Here is a 22,857-nt window from a genome sequence, read left to right on the forward strand (position 1 = left end):
CCAGACATTCCCAGCCCTGGTCAGACAGGAATGGGTGCCCATGGGTTCACGTGTGAAGCCCACTCCCCCACCCCCACTGACTACACACACACACACGCACACACGCACGCGTGCACGTGCTCATGCATTTTAAAAAGAGGCCTTCTGGAAATCAGAGCCTCATCCCAGCTTTGGATTGCAGGAACCCTTCCACACTAGGACTGCAGCGGTGGGAAGTGGACTTTAAAGGTGGAGTCTGTAAATTCTATGACACTTGTCTGCGTGTCATTGTTAAAATAAATGGGAAAATACAGTGAATATAAGGGAGAAAAGGAAACTCACCCACAAGCCCTCTCCCCAAACATAATCACAGCTCATAGTATTTCCTTCCTGCAGGAGGTCTTTGGACGGACCTCATACACTTCCAAGGAAGGCCCAGCTGTGACCGGGACCACGGTGGCCGGCCGGCTCCCTCGGGGCATTTCGCACAGCCTGGGCTGCTGGCCAGGGCTTCCTAAGGAAGTGTAACCCTCCCAGCCCCTTCCCACAGGACTCCCCACCTTCAGCTCATGAAATCGAATTGAGACCCTCCCACATTGCCTCCTGGCGAGCTCCAGTGCCCATCCCCCCCCCCCCCCCCCCCCCCCGGCCGGCCGGGTCCTCTGTGGGGCCGGGAGCCCCTTGCCCTTGTGCCCGGGGAGCTGAGCCGCTGAAGCAGGAAGGGCTTTGGTGGGGGCGCGCATTGTCCGCCTCCTCCAGGCAGCGGCGGCCCGCGGAGGTTCCTTGACCTCAGTGGCCCCAGGCTGACCCCCTGCCAGAGGAGAGGAGCCCGACTGCCAAGAATGCAGTGGAATCCCGCTGAGGCTGGAGCCGTGGCCCGAGAAAATGTGCGGAATGCCATTTGTTAAGACACACTGGCCTTTGCACAGAAAAGCTCTTTGGGCTTCAACAAAGGTAGGACGCATTGTTTCAGGACTAAGGGTCTGATCCAAGTTCACTTCGGTCTGTCTCAAAAGGAGGACGACAGCTCATTAAAAACAGAGCAAAGTAGCCGAGCCGCAGAGATGACTTGAACTTGACAAAGTTCCCACCCTGTCTCCATTTGGAGCCTGATGTCAAATCTCCTGTTAAAAACAACAACCAAAAAAACCCTTGGGCTGTTCACAAAAGGGGTGTTCTTTTAAGGATCAGTCCACTGATACACAGTGTAAGGAAAAGATTTCGAAATTACTATTATTTAGAAAATTATTATTAGAAATGATCATTATTCATTTCCATTAACTTGGTGATGGGGGAGGGTGTGTGTTGGGGAGAGGCACCTGGTGGAATAAAATCATACCTAGACTGGAACTGCCTAACATTTGCCTAGTACTTTCCAGTTGACAAACATTGTTCAATAAAATCGCTTTTTCATATATTTAAATAAAGCGCAACCCTGGGAATAAACAGAGAGGTATGGGCTATTATTTTGGTGAAATCGGAAACTGAGGCCACTAGGAGGTAAAGGACAGGCCCATGCTGACCAGGCTTAGAGAGTAAACGATACTGTTAATAACACACTCTCATCACCACCATCCTGTCAATAACAGCTGGCCCATATAGTGCCTCCTTCACGCCAGATAGTGCTTTTTAAAAACAGTTTTTAGCTTAAATTCAATTAATTACCATACAATGTATTATTGATTTCAGAGGTAGATAGAGGTCAGGGACTCATCAATCTTACATAACACCCAGTGCGCGTTACATCACCTGCCCTCCTTAATGCCCATCACCCAGTAACCCCATCCCCCCACCCCCTCCCCTCCAGCAACCCTCAGTTTGTTTTCTATGATTAAGAGACTCTTATGGTTTGTCTCCCTCTCTGATTTTGTCTTGTTTTATTTTTTCCTCTCTTCCCCGACGATTCTCTGCCTTGTTTCTTAAATTCCACATAGAGGGAGATCATATGATAGTTGTCTTATTTCGTGTTCTAAGGGCTTGGAATGTATTTGCTCATTACACTAACCACGATCCTATGAAGGCAGGTGTCATTGCCCTTCGCATTTTATAAATGAGGAAATAGCATCACAGGGATGTCGGGTACCTTGCCTGAAGTCACACAGCTAATATGCGTTGGGACATGGATTTGAACCCGGGACCTCTGCAACTCCTAACTCTGGTTCCCATCGCCCTTTCTCCTCAGCAGAATGGAAAGAGCATCTAAGTGTGGACCCCGGTCCAGGGCGGTGCTGTCATGTTGGACCCCAGCGCGTATTGCTTCTTGCAGCATTTCCCGCGTGACTACTCTTCGTACAGGCGCTGTGCGTGTAGGGGAGATGGTGGTGGTGAGAAGTGAAAGAGAAGAGATCTTCAAGAAACGTACTTGTTTTCTTATGATAAGTGTATTTATTTATTGCTCCTGTCCTCACTGTGTTTATGCTCTAGGGTGACAGACAAATGTGTGAACACCTAATGAGCTGGAATGCAAAAGGCTCAAGGGAGGTACTGGTAATCTGCGGGGAGAGCCGGCACCTCAGCGGGAAGCACAAAGGGCCGCAGGGCCAGAGGTTTGAATGGAATGCTGAGGAAGTTAACTTTTATCCTGTAGGTGATGAGGAACCGTTGAACAATTTTGAGGAGAATGAGAGAAGGACGTGATGTGCCACGCTTTATAAGGAAGAGGATGGGAGAGACGGGGCTGCATTCCTTCTGGAAGCTTCCGTGGAGAATCTGTTTCCTTCCCTTTACCAGCTTCTAGAGGCTTCTAGAGGCTGCCTGCATGTCTTCTTAGTAAATGGCCCCTTCCTCCACCTTCTGAGTCACAAGTACAGCATTTTCGAATCTCTCTCGGACTTCTGCTTCCATCGTCATATTTGCTTCTCTGACTCCGATCCTCCTGCCTCCCTCTCATAAGGACCTTGTGATGACATTGGGTCCATCAGGATAATCTAGGATAACCTCCCCAATTCAGGATCCTTAATATGATCACATCTGCAGAGTCCCTTTTGCCAGGGAAGGTCACAGGTTCTGGGGATTAGAACCTGGGCATCTTTGGGGGGGTCATTACTTACCCTGCCATGCCTAGGTTCCCTGAAACCACCTGTTTCTCAAGTAACTTACAGAAGAAGGGGTGCCCTTCAGCTGTAATGATTTAGGTTTTCTTCCTGGCATTTGGTGAAACTGTGGTGGAGACATCATATGGGACAAGAGTGGTCTCTCCACGACTCTCCCCTGCCACTCACAGGGGTCTCTGACAATGAGACATGTCACTGACCTCAGAAATGAGCCACTCGGGGGCCCCGGCTGGGCTATTGCTGAGCTCAGAATGAAAAAATTAAGAATCAAAGGAACCTCAAAAGAGTTTAATTCAAAGACTTTCACTGAGCTGCTATTTTTTTTTCTTGGCCAAGGACTTCGCTAGCTGCTAGAGAAATAACCATGATTAAGACTTAGCCCTGCTCTCAAGATGTTCCCGCTCTAGTGGGGAAGGCAGATAAATGACGCAGTACCATGTGACACGTGTCCCCGCAGCTGCATAGCCTCCAGAAAGTTGAAACCTCCATGAGGCCCTCAGGGACATCTGGAGGGGCCAAGCTGATGGAAGGAGGAAGCAATAAAGAGCTAATATACATTGAGAGCTTTAAAATTAACCTAAACACTTTACATATGTGAGCTCATTCACGCCTCCTAACTCTCATTATGCCCACTTTACAGACATGGCACAGAGAACTTAAGTGACTTGTCCAAGGTCACACAACTGGCAAGTGGCAGAACTGCGATCCAGGCCAACTGGCTTCAAAGACCATCTTTTTAACCACCACATGATACGCAGGCTGCATGAAGATGTTCTGCTTGGGTCGGCTCCCTGGGGGGCTGGGATGACTGAGGTAGATCTCCAGACTAAAGCAGTACCCCTGACTTCAGAGGGAAAAGTTTGTTCTTGGAAATAACCAGCCGGCTATTCTATCTGTGACTATAGCCCCTAAGGAACTCTGGGAGTGCAAGCCGGTTTTCCTGCTTCATCGAAAGAAAGCAAAACAGGAGAGGCGAATACGGTGGTGAAAAGAAAAATCCCCCCCCCCGCCCCACTATACCCCTGAAAGAAAGCAACATGCTGTCAGAACTCTGTGCACATACTTCTCTCTTTACGGGGTTAACGGAGAGTTGACTAGATAAATATCTTGACTCTATGCTGGATCCTCTAATTTAAACCCCATCCATTTGGCTTTTAGACAAGGGTCGAGTTAAAGCTTCTTCTGCTCTAGCTATGAATAAATGGTTTGCTGAGGAAATGAATGGTGTAAACCCAAATGCCTGGACGAATTTACGAGAACAAATGTCTGAACCCCCCTCAAACACTGCCAATGTATACACTTACATAAAGAAATAATATGCTGATTAAAAATCATTCTTCATCATTCAGCAGACCCACCGAGGACTTCTATGTAATCGCTGTGTTAGGCGCGACCTAATGACTGTATGAAAATAACCTTGGAACAAGCTCGGGGGGCCTGGCATAGCCCACCTCTGCTTTCGATCACTTTGTGCACGCATATAATAAGCTTTAGGGCTTTAGCATTCCTTGACATTTAGTTTAGTTTTTTTATCAACTGTCTTCAAAGGGGTCTTTAAAAGACTTCTTCCCCTCACCTCATATTTCATGGCATTATTTGAGCTCAGTGTGTTTTGAATATATTACAGCTGAGCTTCTGGAAATAAAGTGGAAGGTTTTGAGTGGTGTAGTCTCTGGGGCCTAGACTGGCCTTCCGCCAGACAAATACCTGTCTTTCGAGTCAGCCACCAATGGCCACTCCTCCTGTGATTCCCAGGAGGAATGGGCTGCCCGCCCACATGCCCGCTGCACCTGGCGCGACCCTGTCACAGCACCCAGCACACTGCCCAGGGCATACCGCATGTACAGGTCTGGCTCCTTCACTCGGCTCGCAATGCCTCCAGGGCAAGGGCCCTTTCGGAGTTTTTTTCTAAAGCTTTTTAAAAAAACATTATTTATTTTAAAGTAATCTCTATACCCAACGTGGAGCTCGAACTCACCACCCTGAGATCAAGAGTTGCATGCTCTTCCGACTGAGCCAGCCAGGCGCCCCTTCTAAAGCTTTTTTTAAATTGAAGTGTAATTGACACACAATATCCTATTAGTTTCAGGGGGTACATCGTAGGGACTGGATGTTTTTACACATTACGAAATGATCCCCACGATACGTCTAGTTACCACGTGTCACCGTACAACGTTGTGATGATATTTTTGACTATATTCTCTATGCTGTACTTTCCATCCCTGTGTTTCATTTATTTTATAACTGGAAGTTTGTACCTTTTAATTCCCTTCCTTCTATGATGCCCACCCCCACCCTGTAACCACCAGTTTCTTCTCAGTATATATGAATCTGTTTCTGTTTTGTTTCGTTTTTTTTTTTTTACGATTTTATTTATTTATTTGACAGAGACAGAGACAGCCAGCGAGAGAGGGAACACAAGCAGGGGGAGTGGGAGAGGAAGAAGCAGGCTCCCAGCGGAGGAGACTGATGTGGGGCTCGATCCCATAACGCCGGGATCACGCCCTGATCCGAAGGCAGACGCTTAACGACTGAGCCACCCAGGCGCCCCTTGTTTCGTTTTTAAGATTCCACATATAAGTGAAATCATTTGATATTTGTCTTTCTCTGTCTGACTTACTTCTCTTAGCATTATAGCTTTTATGTCCACCCACGTTGTTGCAAATGGCAAGATTTCAGGATTTTTACGGCTGAGTAATATTCCATTGTGCGTATATACCACCTCTTCTTTATCCATTTGTTGATGGGCATTTAGATTACCTCAAGCTTTTAACAACTATTTTAATTATGCAAGTAATACCTGAAAACAGTTTCATTGTGAGAAAAATACAGATAAAACAACATTTCCTCTTCATTCCCCTATTCCTGTTCCCTCCATATCTATCCACATACTTCTGTTTTGTTTTAAATTTGAATTTTATTTTTAATTGTGGTTACAAGGGCATGACATTAAACTTACCATCTTAATCATTTTTTTTAAAGATTTACTTATTTATTTATTTGACAGAGATAGAGACAGCCAGCGAGAGAGGGAACACAAGCAGGGGGAGTGGGAGAGGAAGAAGCAGGCTCATAGTGGAGGAGCCTGATGTGGGGCTCGATCCCATAACTCCGGGATCACGCCCTGAGCTGAAGGCAGGCGCTTAACCGCTGTGCCACCCAGGCGCCCCCATCTTAATCATTTTAAGTACAGTTGACCTTTGAATGACACAGGGGCTAGTAGCACTGACCTTTCACATGGTCAAAAATCCGTGAGTCAGGGCGCCTGGGTGGCACAGTCGTTAAGCATCTGCCTTCGGCTCAGGGCGTGATCCTGGTGTTCTGGGATCGAGCCCCACATCAGGCTCCTCCGCTGGGAGCCTGCTTCTTCCTCTCCCACTCCCCCTGCTTGTGTTCCCTCTCTCGCTGGCTGTCTCTATCTCTGTCGAATAAATAAATAAAATTTAAAAAAAAAACAACGAAAACTTTAAAAAAAACTCCGTGAGTCATTTTTGATTCCTCCAAAACTTTACAAACAGAAAGTTAGTAAACTTTACGGAGAACATAAGCTGTCCATTAACACATGTTTTGAATGCTGTGTCTATTATACACTGTATTGCAATAAAGTAAGTTAAAGAAAAGAGAATGTTAAGGAAATCATAAGGAAAATAAAGTACATTTACTGTACTGCACTGTATTTATCGAAAAATATTCACTTCTAAGGGGACCTGCACGGTTCAAACCTGTGTTGTGCAAGGGTCAACTGTATACAGTGCAGTAAGTATATTCACACTGTTGTGCAGCAGACCCTAGAGCATGTTCTTGCAAAGCTCTACGCCCATTAACGACTACCTCCCACCAGCCCTACCCTTGGCAACCACCTTGCTCCTTTGTCTTTTCACGATTCCAGGTACCCCTTAAGTATGGCCATACAGTATGTGTCCTTTTGTGACTGCCTTATTTCACTCAGCATAACGACTCCAAGGCTGATCCATGTTGTAGCTCGTGTCAGAACTTCATTCTTTTTGAAAGTTGAGTAATATTCCACTATATAGCTATATCTCATTTCGTTGATCCCTTCATCTGTCGGGGACTTTGGGGTTGCTGCCCTTTCTTGGCTGCTGTGACTAATGCAGCAGTGAACACAGGTGTGCAAATATCTCTTTGAAATCCTGCCATAAATTCTTCGGTGTATCTACCCGGAAGTAGACTCACTGGCTTATAGGATCATTCTATTTTTAATTTTTTTGAGGAACCACCAGACTGTTTTCCAGAGCAGCGGCCCCAGTTTGCATTCTGACAACGCGCACGGGCTCTGATTTCTGTGCATCCCTGCCAACACTTGCTGTTTTCTGTTCTGTTCATTGTGGCCATCCTAATGGGTGCGGGCGGATATCTCATTGTGGTTTTGATTTGCAAGGATTACTGATGCTGAGCATCTTTTCACATGCTTGTTGGCTATTTGTATATCTTCTTTAGAGAATTGGGAGTTGAAGTGCTTTGCTTTTTTTTTTAATTTTTAATTTTTTAGAGGGGGGAGGGGCAGAGGGAGAGAGAGAGGATCTTAGGCAGGCTCCAGGCGCGGCACATTGGAGCCCCTCGAGGGGCTTCATCTCACATCCCTGAGATCACGACCTGAACTGAATCAAGAGTCAGATGCTCAACCGACTGAGCTCCCCAGGCGCCCCTCCTTTATTTATTTTTTGTTAAAGATTTATTCATTTATTTGAGAGAGAGAAAGAGAGAGAGCATGAGCAGGAGGGGCTGAGGGAGAGGGAGAGGGAATCCCAAGCAGACTCCACACTGAGCATGGAGTCTGCCCCGGGGCTCGCTCAAACCCAGGCCCCTGAGATCACGACCTGAGCCGATACCAAGAGTCAGACACCCAACTGACTGGGCCACCCAGGCGCCCCACACATTGCTTATTTTTAATCAGCTTATTTATTTTTGTTGTTGCTGAGTTGTATCAGACACATGATTTGCAAATAATTCCTCCCATTGCATAGGTTGCTTTTTTACATTGGTAATTCTTTCCTTGGATGCACAAAAGTTGTTAAGTTTGATGGAGCCCCATTTATCTATTTTTGCTTTCGTTGCCTATGCTTTTGGTGTCATATCCAAACAATCACTGCCCGATCCAATGCACTGAAGCTTTTCCTCTGTGTTTTCGTCTGGGCATTTTAGAGTTTTAGGTCTTAAGTTGAGGTCTTTAATCCATTTTGAGTTGTTTTTTGTGTGTGGCATAAGGTAAGGGTCAACATCATTCTTTTGTATGTGGATATTGAGTTTTCTCTACACCATTTGTTGAAGGAACTATCCTGTCCCCATTGTGTGGTCTTGGCACCCTTGTTGTAGATCATTTGACCATATATATGCAAGGGTTTATTTCTGGGCTCTCTATTCTGTTCCACTGGTTTGTATGCCTGTCTTTCTGCTGCTAATGCACTATCTTAATTATTATTACTTTATAGTAGGTTTTGAAATCAGAAGTGTGAAACCTCCAACTTTGTCCATTTTTTTTAAGGCTGTTTTGGTTGTTTGAGGTCCCTTGGGGTTCCCTATAAATTTAACCATTTTTTTCTAATTCTATAAAAAATGCCATTGGCATTCTGATGAGGATTGCACTGAATCTGTAGATCCCTTTGATAGTATGGACATTTTAACATTATGTCTTCCAATCCACATATGTTTGATGTCTTCCATTTATTTGTATCTTTTTAAATTTCTTTTAGAATTTTTTTTAGTTTTTAGTGTACAAGTCTCTTCCCTCTTTAATTAAGTTTATTCCTAAGTATTTTATTCTTTTTGATGGCAATGAAAAAATGAGATTGTCTTCTTAATTTCATTTTCAGATTGGTTATTTGTTAGCTTATAGAAATGTAATTGACTTTTATGTGTTAATTTTGTATCCTGCAACTTTGCTGAAGTTGGTTATTAGTTTTAACAATTATTTAGGGGCACCTGGGTACCTCAGTCATTAAGCGTCTGCCTTCAGCTCAGGGTGTGATCCCGGGGTCCTGGGATTGAGCCCCACATCGGGCTCCCTGCTCCACTGGGAGCCTGCTTCTTCCTCTCCCACTCCCAATGCCTGTGTTACCTCTCTCGCTGGCTGTCTCTCTCTCTGTCAAATAAATAAACAAAATCTTTAAAAAAACACAAAAAACCAAAAAAAAAAAAACCCCCAAAACTATTATTTAATGTGGAATTTTTAGGGTTTTTTTACATGTAAGATCATGTCCTCTGTGAGCAGATAATTTTACCTCTTTCTTTCTAGTTTGGATGCCTTTTATTTCTTTTCCTTGCCTAATTTCTCTGGCTAGAACTTCGAGTACTATGTTGAATAGAAGTGGCAGGGGTGGGCATCCTTGCCTTTTTCCTGATCTTAGAGGAAAAGTGTTTGGTCTTTCACTGTTGAGTATGATGTTAGCTATAGCCTTTATTATGATGAGGTAGTTTCCTTCTGTTTCTAGATTGTTGATTGTTTTTTTTTTTTTTTTATCATGAAAGGGTGTTGAATCCAGAATGCTTCAACTGAGATGATCTGGCATTTTTTGGTCCTTCATGCTGTGTATGTGGTGTATTACATGGATCGATTTTCATCTGCTGAACCTATCCTTGCATTATAAGTATCAATCCAATTTAGCCATAGTGTATAATCCTTTTAATGTGCTGTTGAATTCAGTTTGTTAGTATTTTGTTGAGGACTTTTGCATCAGAATTCATCAGGGGTATTGGTCAGCAGGGTTTTTGTGGTATCTTTGTCTGGCTTTGGTATTGGGGTAATGCTGACGTCATAGGATGGGTTTACAAGTGTTCCCTCCTCTGTGTCCAGATCCTTTTCACGCACTTACAGAGGTGTATATGTGTACAGAAATATGTAGTTTTGTTTAGAATGTTTTCTTAAAACTTCAATGATATCAGACCAGACAGATTTATTTTGTTCAGTTTGGTTTTCATGCAAGGGGGGGCTCGGAGAGCTCTTTATGGTGGTACCTATTGAGTCCTCCCCATTCTTTTAAGGGGCTGCAGTCTTCAATTGGTATGTAATTGTCTCCTATGTCTCAGGCACTGTGCTAACTATTAGGTGTCAGAGGGGAAAACATAGTGGGATATGCCGGTGAACAAGACAAGCAAGACCTCTGCCCTCAGGAAGCTTACATTCTAGTTGGAAGAGAAAGACACTAACCCACTTTGTAAGTTAATTTCTGATTATGGCAAATACTATGATGAAAATAAAAGGCTCATGTGTTGACATGGCCTGGAGGTTGGAGAGTTCTCGAGTTTGTCAGGGAAGGCTTTGAGGAGCCATCCATGTGGACATGTAAATGTTTGTTGAGTGAATGAATGAATACATAAATAAAATATTAACAGAATGAATAAATAGAAGTGAGTCGGTTCCTGGTAGGAGCATGCTTACCATTCCATAATGTATATGGCTCTATATAGCTACAGCTTTCTCTAGAGAGTTAACTGTCTGCCGAGGATAGGCCATGGGATGGGTAAGACCAGATGTCCCAAGGTTCGATGATGTTCTAACTCGAGACGGAGCCATGTGAGTCAACTTCGGAGACCAGGAGTCTTGCTACTGGGTGATTTGAAGCTTTGAAGTACATGAGCAGATGGCCTTCTCCTAAGGGGAGGGTTTAGGAGATGAGGTTCCCTGCGTTTAGTGTGGCTGAAGTCGCCTGCACACCACTAGCTGGCAGAGACAACTACAGGACGTGTACCTGCAGGGAAGGTTGAACAGAGGAAAAGCAATGAGTTGAAGGGTACAGGAAAAAGTGAGGAGTAGCTAGGTGGCATCAGACCTTCCCAGAACAGGGCCACCGCAGGAGATCATGGTATCAGCTCCCTCTTTTTATCTAAGGCTGACAAAGAGTGAGAAAGCCCCTGTTAAGCCTCCATTTCCTCCCTCACTGAGAGGGACACAGATAGGAGTAGCTCTTTCAGGAAGGTGGGAAAGCTATGGGAGCCATGGAAACAGAGCTGATGTCAGAGTCAGAGACACCACCATTCTAAGTGTCACTGTGGCCTTTTGGCACTGGGTAGATAGGAGTAGCTATGGACTGAGTGGCCAGCCCAGAAAATATCCTGTGGCTTTACCCCTAGAAATGTGACAGTAGCCAGAGATGAGACTTCTCACTTGTCGAGCTCTTGCATAACAGCACCCATGGGGATTTGGCTGGGTTTTCATGAATCACTAACCTGATGGGGAGTTCTGATGTTTCTCTTTGGATCCCCAAAGGAAGTTACATATCCATGGAGATAGATATGTATTTTCTCTGAAAACTCACTGCATGACTGTGGCCCGTTAAACATATTCCCCCATAATCAGGCATGGATTCAAACCACTTGAAGTACGGCGCCTTTCAAAAACCTGCGATAAGGGCGCCTGGGTGGCTCAGTCAGTTAAGCTCTCACTTCAGCTCAGGTCATGATCTCAGGGTGCTGGGATCGAGTCCCAGCATCAGGTTTTGCACTCAGCGGGGAGCCTGCTTTTCCCTCTCCCTCTGCCCCTTCCCCTGCTCTCAATAGCTTGCTCTCTCTCTCTCTCTCTCTCTCAACTGGAATGGGAGCTGGGAGTCCTGGCTCCTAGCCTGTGACATTTTCCATGCCTCCCAACCTCTCTGGACAGCAGCTTCCTCACCTATAACGTGATGAGGCCAGACTAGATGATTTCAACTGCTCCTTCCAGCATGAGATTCCATGATTAGATGACTTTCAAAAACGTAGTAGAGTCCCCTGGGGCCCGTGGCGATTTCATGAAAACCACAGAGGTCAAATAGGTCCAAGCCTCTTGGGTTCGGAGGAGGAAATGTAGGACATTATTTACAAGATTTGCTAGATCCTGAAGTGGTCGGGTTTGTCAAATATGCAGTGAAGAAGGAAATGAGAAACCCAAGATTAAACATGAAGGGACAAGAAGAAAAGATCAAAGCCTTGGTGCTTTATTCCCCGCTTGCAAAGTGCAGCTGTCGGGGACTGCCCCCCCGACGCTCTGCCTCGCCCCACCCCCTGCTCCCCTCGGGCTAGCGGGAGCCGGCGCTTGAATGCAGCGGCTGAATAAAGGCCAGAGAGCCGGGCCCTATTCAATGGCCTTTCTCTACCCTTTAGGGACTGCGCTGGCAGCCCGTTGGAGCCTGAATCTAAGAGAGCCTCTCATCTTATTGCCCCTTTTCCTTTGTTCCTGACTCTGGAGGACCAGACTTCGTTCCAGACAGAGTCCCGCAGAATAGGCCCGTGACTCTGGCGGTCAGCGTTTGGGTTATCTCGAGTTTTTCCAGTTGGGGACTAATTTGCTCCCAATGTTGTGAAAATGTACTTTCAAGGAATTTTTCCCGAATGTTCGGTAGTAATAAGAGATGGCTGCGGAGTTGGATCTGGTTTTCTCCACTCCAGAGGAATCCACGGTAACATTAAGCTTTTTGTCACTGCAACGGAGCACAGGAACTAAAGGGGACTCTAGCTCTCACCCCTGACACTGAAGTTAAGCGCAGGGAGCAGAAGTTTGGGAAATTGGGTTTTAATCTTTGCAGTAATTTTTTTTTGCAGTAATTAAAAAAAGAAGAAGAACAGTTTGGAATATTCTGCTTTTTATTTTGATGTCGCTTAGTCTGAAGTAGGCCCTCGGTGGTGGTGGCCCTCGGGAAGGACCCGCATTCCATAGAGGCCACAAAGTTGACACTGTGAAATTGAGGCAGAGGTGCCAAAAGCCATGGGTTGTGGAGCTGCAAACCTTGTTCCCACCAAAGTGGGAGGCCAGGACCACCCCGGACGATGCCGTGACTCAAAAGATTGGGTCCTGCCAAAGCCACCTGTCCTCACCAGAGTCCCCTCTCTTTAGGGGAGGCCTTGCAGTCTGGGGCAGGGTGGCCACAGGAGAGGTGAGGCCAAGGGGAGGGATGTGGGTACAGTTATACTTCAGAGATAGTGCAAGTTCAGTTCCCGACCATCACAATAAAGTGAGTCAAATGAATTTTTCGGTTTCCCAAGTGCGCATAAAAACTATCTTTAGGGGCGCCTGGGTGGCTCAGCCTTTAAGCGTCTGTCTTCAGCTCAGGTCATGATCCCAGGGTTCTGGGATCAAGCCCCGCATCGGGCTCCCTGCTCAGCAGGAAGCCTGCTTCTTCCTCTCACACTCCCATTGCCTGTGTTCCCTCTCTCGCTGTTTCTTTCTGTCAAATAAATAAATACAATCTTTAAAAAAAAAACTATCTTTATACTGTAGTCTCTTCAGTATGCAAATAGCATTATGTCTCAAATAACAATGTACACACCTTAATTTAAAAATAATGTGTTGCTAAGTAATGTTAACCATCATCTGAGCTTCCAGCGAGTCGTAATCTTTTTGCTGGGGGGGGGGGGTCCTGCCTCGATGTTGATGGCTGCCAACTGAGCAGGTTGGTGGCTGCTGAAGGCTGGGGAGGCTGTGGCTGTTTCCCAGAATAAGACAATGAAGTCTGCGGCATTGATTGGCTCTTCCTTTCACAAATGATTTCTCTGTAGTTTGTGATGCTGGCTGATACCATTTTACCCACAGCAGAACTTTCAAAATCGGAGTCCATCCCCTCAAACCCTGCCGCTGTCTTATCAACGAAGTTGATGTAATAATGGGAATCCTTTTTTGTTATTTCAATAATCTTCACAGCATCTTCACCAGAAGTAGATTCCGTTTCAAGAAACCACTTTCGGAGAGTCTGGCTGGCTCAGTACGTTGAGCGTCTGCCTTTGGCTCAGGTCATGATCCCAGGGTCCTGGGATCGAGCCCCACGTCAGCGTGGAGCCTGCTTGAAAGATTCTCTCCCTCTGCCCCTCCCCTGACTTTCTCTCTCATGATAAAATAATAAATCTTAAAAAAAATTGAACAGTGAATCCTTTCCAGAAGGTTTTCTTTTTTTTTTTTTTTAAAGATTTTATTTATTTATTTGACAGAGATAGAGCCAGCGAGAGAGGGAACACAAGCAGGGGGAGTGGGAGAGGAAGAAGCAGGCTCCCAGCGGAGGAGCCTGATGTGGGGCTCGATCCCATAACTCCGGGATCACGCCCTGAGCCGAAGGCAGACGCTTAACCGCTGTGCCACCCAGGTGCCCCACCAGAAGGTTTTCAATTTACTTTGCCCACATCCATCAGAGGCATCACTATCTATGGCAGCCATCACCTTACCAAATGTATTTCTTTTAAAAAATATTTTATTTATTTATTTGAGAGAAAGAGATAGTGAGAGAGAGCATGAGTAGGGGGTGAGGAGAGGGAGAAGCAGGATCCCCACGGAGCAGGGAGCAGGTGGGGCTCAGTCAGAGGACTCTGGGATCATGACCTGAGCCAAAGGGGCCACCCAGGTGCCCACAAAATGTATTTCTTGAATAAGACTTAAAAGTTGAAATGACTCCTTGATCCATGGGTCGCAGAGTAGATGTGTCAGCAGGCGTGAAAACAGCATGAACGTGACTGTCTAGCTCCATCAGAGCTCTTGGGTGACCGGGTGCGTTGTCAGTGAGCACTAACATTTTGAAAGAAATCTTTTTTTTTTGTCTGAGTAGTAGGTCTCAACAGTGGGCTTAACATATTCAGTAAACCGTGTTGTTTGCAAACAAACGTGCTGTCATCCAGGCTTTGTCGTTCCCTTTCTAGAGCACAGACAGAGTCGATTTAGCATATCTCTGAAGGGCCCTGGGATCTGGGGAGTAGGAAATGAGCACTGGCTTCAACTTGAAGTCGCTGGCTGCATTAGCCCCTAACAAGAGAGTCAGCCTGTCCTTTGAAGCTTTGAAGCCAAGCGTTGACTTCTCCTGTGTAGCTATGAAAACCCTAGCCGGCATCTTCTCCCAAAACAAGGCTGCTTCGTCTACGTTGAAAATCTGTTGGGTAGTGTTGCCTCCTTTGTTAAGGATCGTAGCTAGATCTTCTGGACAACTTGCTGCTTCCCCTTCCACTTTTATGTTCTGGAGATGGCTTCTTTCCTTAAACCACATGAACCAACCCCTGCTATCTTCCACCTTGTCTTCTGCAGCTTCTCCACATCTTTCAGCCTCCACAGAGTTGAGGAGAGTTTGGATTTTGCTCCGCATCAGGCTTTGGCCTAAGGGAGTGTGGTGGCTGGTTGGATCTTCTCTCCAGCCCACTCAGACCTTCCCCACATCAGCAAAAAGGCTGTTTTGCTTTCTTATCATTTGTGTGTTTGCTGAAATAGCACTTTAAATTTCCTTCCAGAACTTATCCTTTGCCTTCGCTGTTTGGCGGTGCAGCGCAAGAAGTCCATCTCTAGGTCTAGCTCGGCCTTTGACGTTCCTTCCTCACTAAGCTTGCTCACATCTAGCTTTTGACTTAAAGTGAGAGACATGCGACTCTCCCTTTCACTTGAACACTTAGAGGCCACTGCGGAGTTATTAGTTGGCTTAATCTCCATATTGTTGTGTCAGGGCCTAGGGAGGCCAGAGGAGAGGGAAACTGGTGGGAGGCTGGTCAGTGGAGCAGTCAGAACACATACATTTATCAGTTAAGTTTGCCGTCTTATAGGGGCATAGTTCATGGCACCCCAAAATAATGACAATAGTGACATCAAAGATCACTGATTACCGATCGCCATTACAAATATAATAATGAAAAAGTTCGAAGTACTGTGAGAATTACCAAAATATGACACAGAACCATGCAGTGAGCAGATGCTGTTGGGAAAATGGCATCTATAGACTTGCTCGACACTGGGTCACCGCAAACCTTCAATCTGTAAAAAAAAACTCAGTATCTGCGAAATGCAATGAAGTGAAGTGCATAAAACGAGGTATGCCTGTCGTTCCAAGAAGCAGCTGTAGGGATCAAGGCCCTGGCACACCCCACCCCAGGCGAATAAGGGAGTGGCGACTGGAAACTCCATGGATCAGAAGGTGCTTGGGGAGCTGCCAGGTTAGGAAAGAGGAAAGAGACGAAGACATGCATGGGGGAGGGTATGCTAACGATATGACTGTGCTGGAGGAAGGGCCAGAAAGAGATTCACAAGGAGAGAAAGAGAGGCAGAGACAGAGGTGGTGGTGATGTGGCTCCAAGAAATGAAAATATTTAAAGTAAGAGAGACTCATTTATCTTTTTCCTCAGGCTGGGTTGGGGAGACGTGACTGCGGGTGTGGCTTGAAGGTCTGGCCACTCTAGCCTCCTTCCCCATCTTGCCTGGCCCTGTGCTGCCCCTGAGGCTTTGGTCAGAGGATTCTCTCAGCTCTGACCTCTTGCTCTGGTGGTCTATGTGTCCTTCCTCTGCCCGCTCCCCCCCTTTCTGGTGCCTTCCGCCATTCAGCCTCTTCTCCTCTCTCTTTCTTTGGCTTTCCTCCAAACTTGGCCAGCACCACCTCCCCTGGAGCTGGCCTGAAGTCTCCCATTTTTAGTGCCTCTACCAACACTAAGGAGAAGACGGGACCCAAGCTTTCCAAGCCATGGTGACAAACTCCTGACGAAGGACACTGTATATGCTGTGTGGCCAACAGGAACGTTGGCCTTTCTTCTCTACAGAACTGACCAGCGATCCGGAGCCTGCGGAGTCTGTCACACGGAGCTCTCGCCTCCTGCTGATACCCTCCAGGGCCTCCCATGAAGGTGCTTCCGACCCTTGGCTCCCTGTCTCCCTGCAGATGGGTTGTAATAAGCTCATGCTGTTGGTATTTTGTCCCTCACAGTAAGATCTGTAACTGCCCAAGTCGGCCAACATGGGGGCAAAACCCCCCAAACCAAATTAAGATCCAGCTCGTGTTTACTAGCCCAGAGCGAATGCGCTTTATAGACTCCGAATGGGTAAATGCAGGCTGCCAAGGCTTCATGCCTCTAGCTGACTTCCCACGCCCCAACCCTATCAGCAGCCTGTGGCCCTTCAGGCCCCTGCTAGAGGTGACAACTGTGGCTGAGTTTGCCCAAGGGTGGCAGAAACGGGACTGTACTTTACAAGACCTCAGCCCTAAAGAGGTGGTGAGCCTATTGCCAAGCAATCCCCTCAAAAAAAAAAAAAAAAATCAGGACCCTTGATGTGACCAGCCTGGGCGTGCTTACATGGGCGGCAAGGGGAGATATTTGAAATCGGGACTGTTGTATAAAATACAGGACATGTGTTTGCCAGAATTATGACAGCTACCACTTTCTGTAAACCCAGGGAAGGGCCTCTGTAGGATTGCCAGGGACCCTTTGGAAACCTGGTCCTATTCCTACCATTCTGTGCACTCCCCCGCACTTCACCCCATACCCCCCGCCCAGTCCTCACCCAGCTTTTGGTAGTATTTAGAAGGCCTTGGTCATCACTGAAGGCCAATGATAGAACACAGATTTCAAAAAGGACAGCTTTGCTGTTGCCAACATCATGGGCATTGTTTGTTAGAGTTCATTGGTTTTGGACGAGGATAGGAAGAAGGAGGAGGAATGCCATCAAGCCCTTCCAGCTAGAGCTCCGTGAGCCACAAGACCTGGATTCTGCTGGGCCAGCATCTGCCAGAGCGAAAGCAGGCCCTTTCTTTCTCGGGCTTTCTCTGCCCACTGTTTCCTGGTGCTCGCTTTCCCTGCACAGACGGAGGCAAACGCAGAGATTCGGAACAGTTTTCGGGCTTTTCCTGGCTTTCTTGTCATGTAGCTTAGATAGTTTAAAAGAAAAAAGAATAAAGAGCAAAGTTGAAGTTTCAGAGAAGTTCTTATTTAACGCTGTATTATAGATTTTTCTGGTACTACGGTGGGTTGGGCACAGACTAAAGTTCTAGAAAGTCTCTTCTGCTATGACCATCCTAGGATTCTTTGATGTCAGCGTATCCTATGGGAGGAAAAAAATGTTTTCTTCAGGGGGAAGAATTTCGTCATTTTATTAACGTTTAATTGTGAAATTATGAAGATTATTGTAAGATTTCATCCAGTCAGGATGTCACACCTGCATGTCAATGTGCGGGTGTCACGCAGAGCGTGTCTCTGTGCATATGTGTGACTGCGTTGCGACGTGAACGTGAAGCCCTACCCAGGACTGGGGTACTTGCTAAGAATCTGGTATTTCTTCAGATAAACACTAGGTGGCATGGAGAACTTGATAAATAGAAAACACTAATATCACAAATTGGAAAACAGAGGATGACCCTCTCCTTCAATTCGCAGCAAGTGTAAAATCTCCCCACCGAAGTTCAACAGAAAAACATCAGCGGTATGGGAGCTGTTGCTTATTGGCACATTCCCAAGGAGAACTGGGCCGAAGGAATTCGTTCACAAAATCTCCTCGTATAATCTTTTTCCTAAGTATCACTTTATAAACATGATGATAAATTCAAAAATATAATTGTTACCATGACCAGATTCCTTAATAGAAGACAGTCTATTTCTGTCAGTGTGGACATGTTTTTCATTTGAGAAATCCGGACAGACTTTTCTCCTCCCTCTTTTCCTTTATGAAATCGGCCAAGGGAGCAGGGGGGTGGGGAGAAACAAAGCAGACTCTGATCACTCTCCTCCAAACATCCCTTTGGATGAAAAAGCAGAATTTTCCCCGCCATTTTGGTATTCCCAACATGCTCATTTCCCTGCGCTCGGGGCTGAAAGAGGAGCGAGTATCTTTCCCATGATGCCGAGTGCGAGAACACAGGGAGCAGGTGTCCTAGCTAGAGTTCAATGACTAGATCACTCCTGAGACTGCCACATCCTCTCCTTGGTTTGGCAGATCCTGGAGGGAAAAGCAAATCTCCATCACACCAAGACAGTCTTCTGGCCTTCTAGTTCTCGAAAGTGCCAAAACACACCCAATTTGCAACCGTGCAGCAATGCCATGGCCTTAACCTTGTCAGGCAGGCCACAGGCTCGAGTCAGGGCTAAAGGATTTTGCTCCCTAGAGCAACAGAGAGTGGCATCTTCCAGGTACAATTTCTGAGAAGAGGAAGCAGGCAGAAGTCCTCCGAACGGCTTCAGCTATGTTAAGGGGAGCTGTCTTGTCATGGCTGAAGCCTGTGCTGTAATAGCTTGAAATCTCACGCCTGCCCAGAGGACCTGCGGTAGATAACCAAGGCCCTCAGGTCCGGTCTTCTTCGAGACAGTGGTCAGGAGCCCGGCAATGCGAGGGTGTGGCTCTGCCCTTGACCAGCGGTGTGACCTCTCTGACCCTCACTGAGCCTCTGAGTCCTCATCTGTGAAATGGGAATGAGATGAGTGGTTTATCTCCACAGAAGAGAATTTAAACAGTCACAGAGATGAGCAGAATTTAACAGGCGTTTTGACCTTGAAGGAATATTTTCTTTCTTGAGGGGTTTGGGGACATGGTATTAAAAAGCATTATAACCTGGTTGCATTTTCTCTGCAACTTTGGACATCTCTGTTTTTCTGTTTCCTCTCTCTCTGGGAATGAAGAATCTGCTATCACAATTTCAGCAAGGATTTTGTCCACTTTGTCTACTGCACTCCTCAGAAGGGATGGTCTTGTTTAAAAATTAATCAGGTCGGGGCGCCTGGGTGGCTCAGTTGGTCCCTCTGTCCCTCCCCCTGCTCACACTCTCTCCCTCTCTCTCTGCCAAATAAATAAATAAAATATTTTTTAAAAAATTAACCAGGAAAATCCTTTTCTCTAAATACTAGCACATCCAGGATGCCTGGGTGGCTCAGTCGGTTAAGCATCTGCCTTCAGCTTAGCTCATGATCCCAGGGTTGGGGGATCGAGTCCTGTATCAGGCTCCCTGCTCAGGGATCCTGCCTCTCCCCCTGCTTGTGCTCTCTCTCTCTCTGGCAAATAAATACATCAATCTTAAAAAAAAAAAAAAAAAGCTACCACATACTAAATGATCAGTTTTGCAAATGTGGATTTTTTTTTTTTGCCTGGGGGAGATTCTCCCTTTTCCCCCCAACATCGTACGATGAAAAATATTAAACATATAGCCAGCTTGAAGTATTTTTCCAGTGACTATCCGTATACCGTCACCTGGACTTGGCCACCAGTGTTGCACTGTGTTGCTTTTGTCCTCTGTCTATGGATCCAGCCATCCCTCTGCCGGCCACCAACCCATCTTATCTTCTTGAAGCACAAACATGGATTTGGGCCAATTGAATTTGCTCAAAATGAGAGCCGTCTATTAGGCCTCTTCCAAAGCTTTCACTCTTTTCCTATTTACTTACAAAGAAAAAGCGTGACGCCTGGGTGACTCAGTCGGTGAAGCGTCTGCCTTTGGCTCAGGTCATGATCTCAGGATCCTGGGATCAAATCTCACATCGGGCTCCCTGCTTTGCGGGGAGCCTGCTTCTCCCTTTCCCCCTCTGCCTCTCTCCCTCCCTCTCTGTCTCTCATGAATAAATAAATAAAATCTTTAAAAAAGAAAAAAGAGAAATCGCTGTTCCCCGAAGACTTCATTTTCCCAGGTGAGCTCGCTCTGCACAGATACCGCCTTGGTCAAAGGATGAAGTGCAGCTGTGCTGACGGACCGTTAGCCATGGCCCAGTGAGCCCCAGGTCAGACTGTCCCGACCTAGGTGACCGCATGAGTGACTGGCTAGGGGCATGTGCGTAGTACTCCTGCCCGTCCTGTGGCTCCATTCTCCTAGGAGTCAAATTCATGTCGGTTTCACCATCATTTCCTTGGGTCAGCCATGGGCCGTCGGCGGCTTGCGCGCCCCACACCGTCAGGCTTTTATTATCTTCACTGGCCTACGAGGATAGCTGGCCACCTACCCCGGGGTGTTGCCCTTCACCCTCCACTCGTATACTTTGATCCTGCTTTCTAGGGGCCCTTCTTTATACTACAGAAAATGTAGTGTGTGCCCTCTGACTATCGACTCAGAGCTAGCCTACTCCCAAATACTCTATAAGTATTCAAAAAAGCTCGAAAAGGCCATCTTTTTTTTCTTTTTTTGGAGTTGTTGCCTTACCGTTTAATATGTGTTTATAAAGTATTCCAGCAAAAGAGGCTTTAGCCTCTGGGGAAAAACCAGCTTATTACAGTGTTTGTTTGTTTGTTTGCTTGTTTTTTAGTTTCAGAGGTAGAATTTCGTGATTCATCAGTTGCCTAGAACACCCAGTGCTCATTCCATCAAGTGTCCTCCTTAATGCCCATCACCCAGTTACCCCGTCCCCCCAACACACCTCCCCTCCAGCAACCCTCAGTTTATTCCCTAGAGTTAAGAGTCTCTCATGGTTTGTCTCCCTCTGTGTTTTCATCTTATTTCATTTTTCCTTCCCTCCCCCTATGTTCAATCTGTTTTGTTTGTTAAATTCCACATATGAGTGAAGTCATATGATAGTTGTCTTTCTTTGACAGACTTATTTCTCTTAGTGTAAAAGTACTTCTTAATAAAAATTTTCACCGTTGCATTGTAATAGATCTCAGATAGGAGAACATGACTGAGGATTAACTGAAGGCATTTAGACTAAGGTGTGAATGGCTGATCGATTCTTATCTTCCCAGAGATTAATTAGTTGCATTTTAAAGGAAAGTTGCTTATCAGCTCAAAGGGATCTTAAAGTGGTATTGTATGTGGGATATCACAATGAGGTTTGTCCTAGTGACCGTTGCTTACTTCCAGACCTGTGCTCGCTCAGTTCCCTTCATCCCTACATACACAGAACGAGGATTTGTTATGTCTGACTCTCTTTTCAGAGAATTTGCCAATCCTTGCTCTGGAGCTTCTCGCTTTGATTTGGGTTTGCTTCCTGCGCCACTGCCTTGAGTAAATAACATCTGAAAGGGTCTTAGGTAGTTTCTGGAAAGTTTAGGAGTTTTCTAAACTTGGAACAGATGCACAGAACATCTGGATGATAGGCTCTTGGCAATGCTTCAAGGGTCCCATTGTCACTGACAGATGGGGCCCATCTGCCAGGATGGGCATTTGGAAGCTCCTAAAGTTAAAAAGTCTCTGTTTTAATGGTTTATCTCAAAGAAAATCTTGGGCGTATAGATCCCAATATAGTGCTCAAACTTCCTGTGCCGATTTCCAGAACTTCACAGGGCACCAAATGCGTATTCTTCTTTTAAAAACGATTATTTCTGTATTAGAAAGCTTTATTCAGCTTTCATTGCCAACATAACCATAACGTACCCTACAAAACCAAAATAATTCCAATGATCTCTTGTACTTGTTATAATATATGGTTTTCAAAGCACTTTTATGTATATTATCTTATTTGAGCCTCACAGCGGCGCTGATGGATATGCAGAGCAGATATGTAGATGTCCACGTTATAGATAAGAAAATGGAGCCACAGAGAACTGAAATGACTTGCTCAGGGTCACGCAGCTCATGAGTATCAGAACTCGATTTCAGATCTGTCTCCTCTACTGTAGGGCCACGCTAAGTGAGTTGATAAGGAAAGCCAACTTCTGGGAGTACTGCTCGTATGAAACAGAAAGATTTGGGCTGGAGGCAGTTGGTACCTGGTCTTGGGCTTGTGTGGTGGTACTTCCAGTCTTCCCCAAGAACTGGGCTTAATAATGACTCAAACTCGGCAGAACGCTCTAGCTAAGAGTTATTGCAGCAAGAGTATGTTGAGCTCCAGGGCCAGCATGTTACAGGAGATCTGGGTGGAACCTTCGTGCGGTCCACTCCTACAAAACAGGGTTAATCCTATTCCAGCAGATGACTCACTACCACACATCTCAAGACAGCACGGATTAACAGCGGTCCAAGCCATTTGGCCAAAGTAATCCTCAATTTGGGTCACCTTGTGAATCTCGCAGACCAATCACTCCCCCCATCTTAGCAGACCCGAGGGTTCACGGGGTCACATTCTTTCTATCTGCTCTACGAAGAAGTGCCAACTCTGATCAGTGACCCAAGTTGGATGCTGAGAACAAACTGAGAAAGTGGAGATTTCCAGTCTTCTCTGAAGACTCTGTCGCGTGCTCTTTTTCCAAGAGCCTCTCACTGGC

The sequence above is a fragment of the Ursus arctos genome, chromosome X (genome assembly GCF_023065955.2).
Source record: "Ursus arctos isolate Adak ecotype North America chromosome X, UrsArc2.0, whole genome shotgun sequence".
Taxonomy (NCBI): domain Eukaryota; kingdom Metazoa; phylum Chordata; class Mammalia; order Carnivora; family Ursidae; genus Ursus; species Ursus arctos.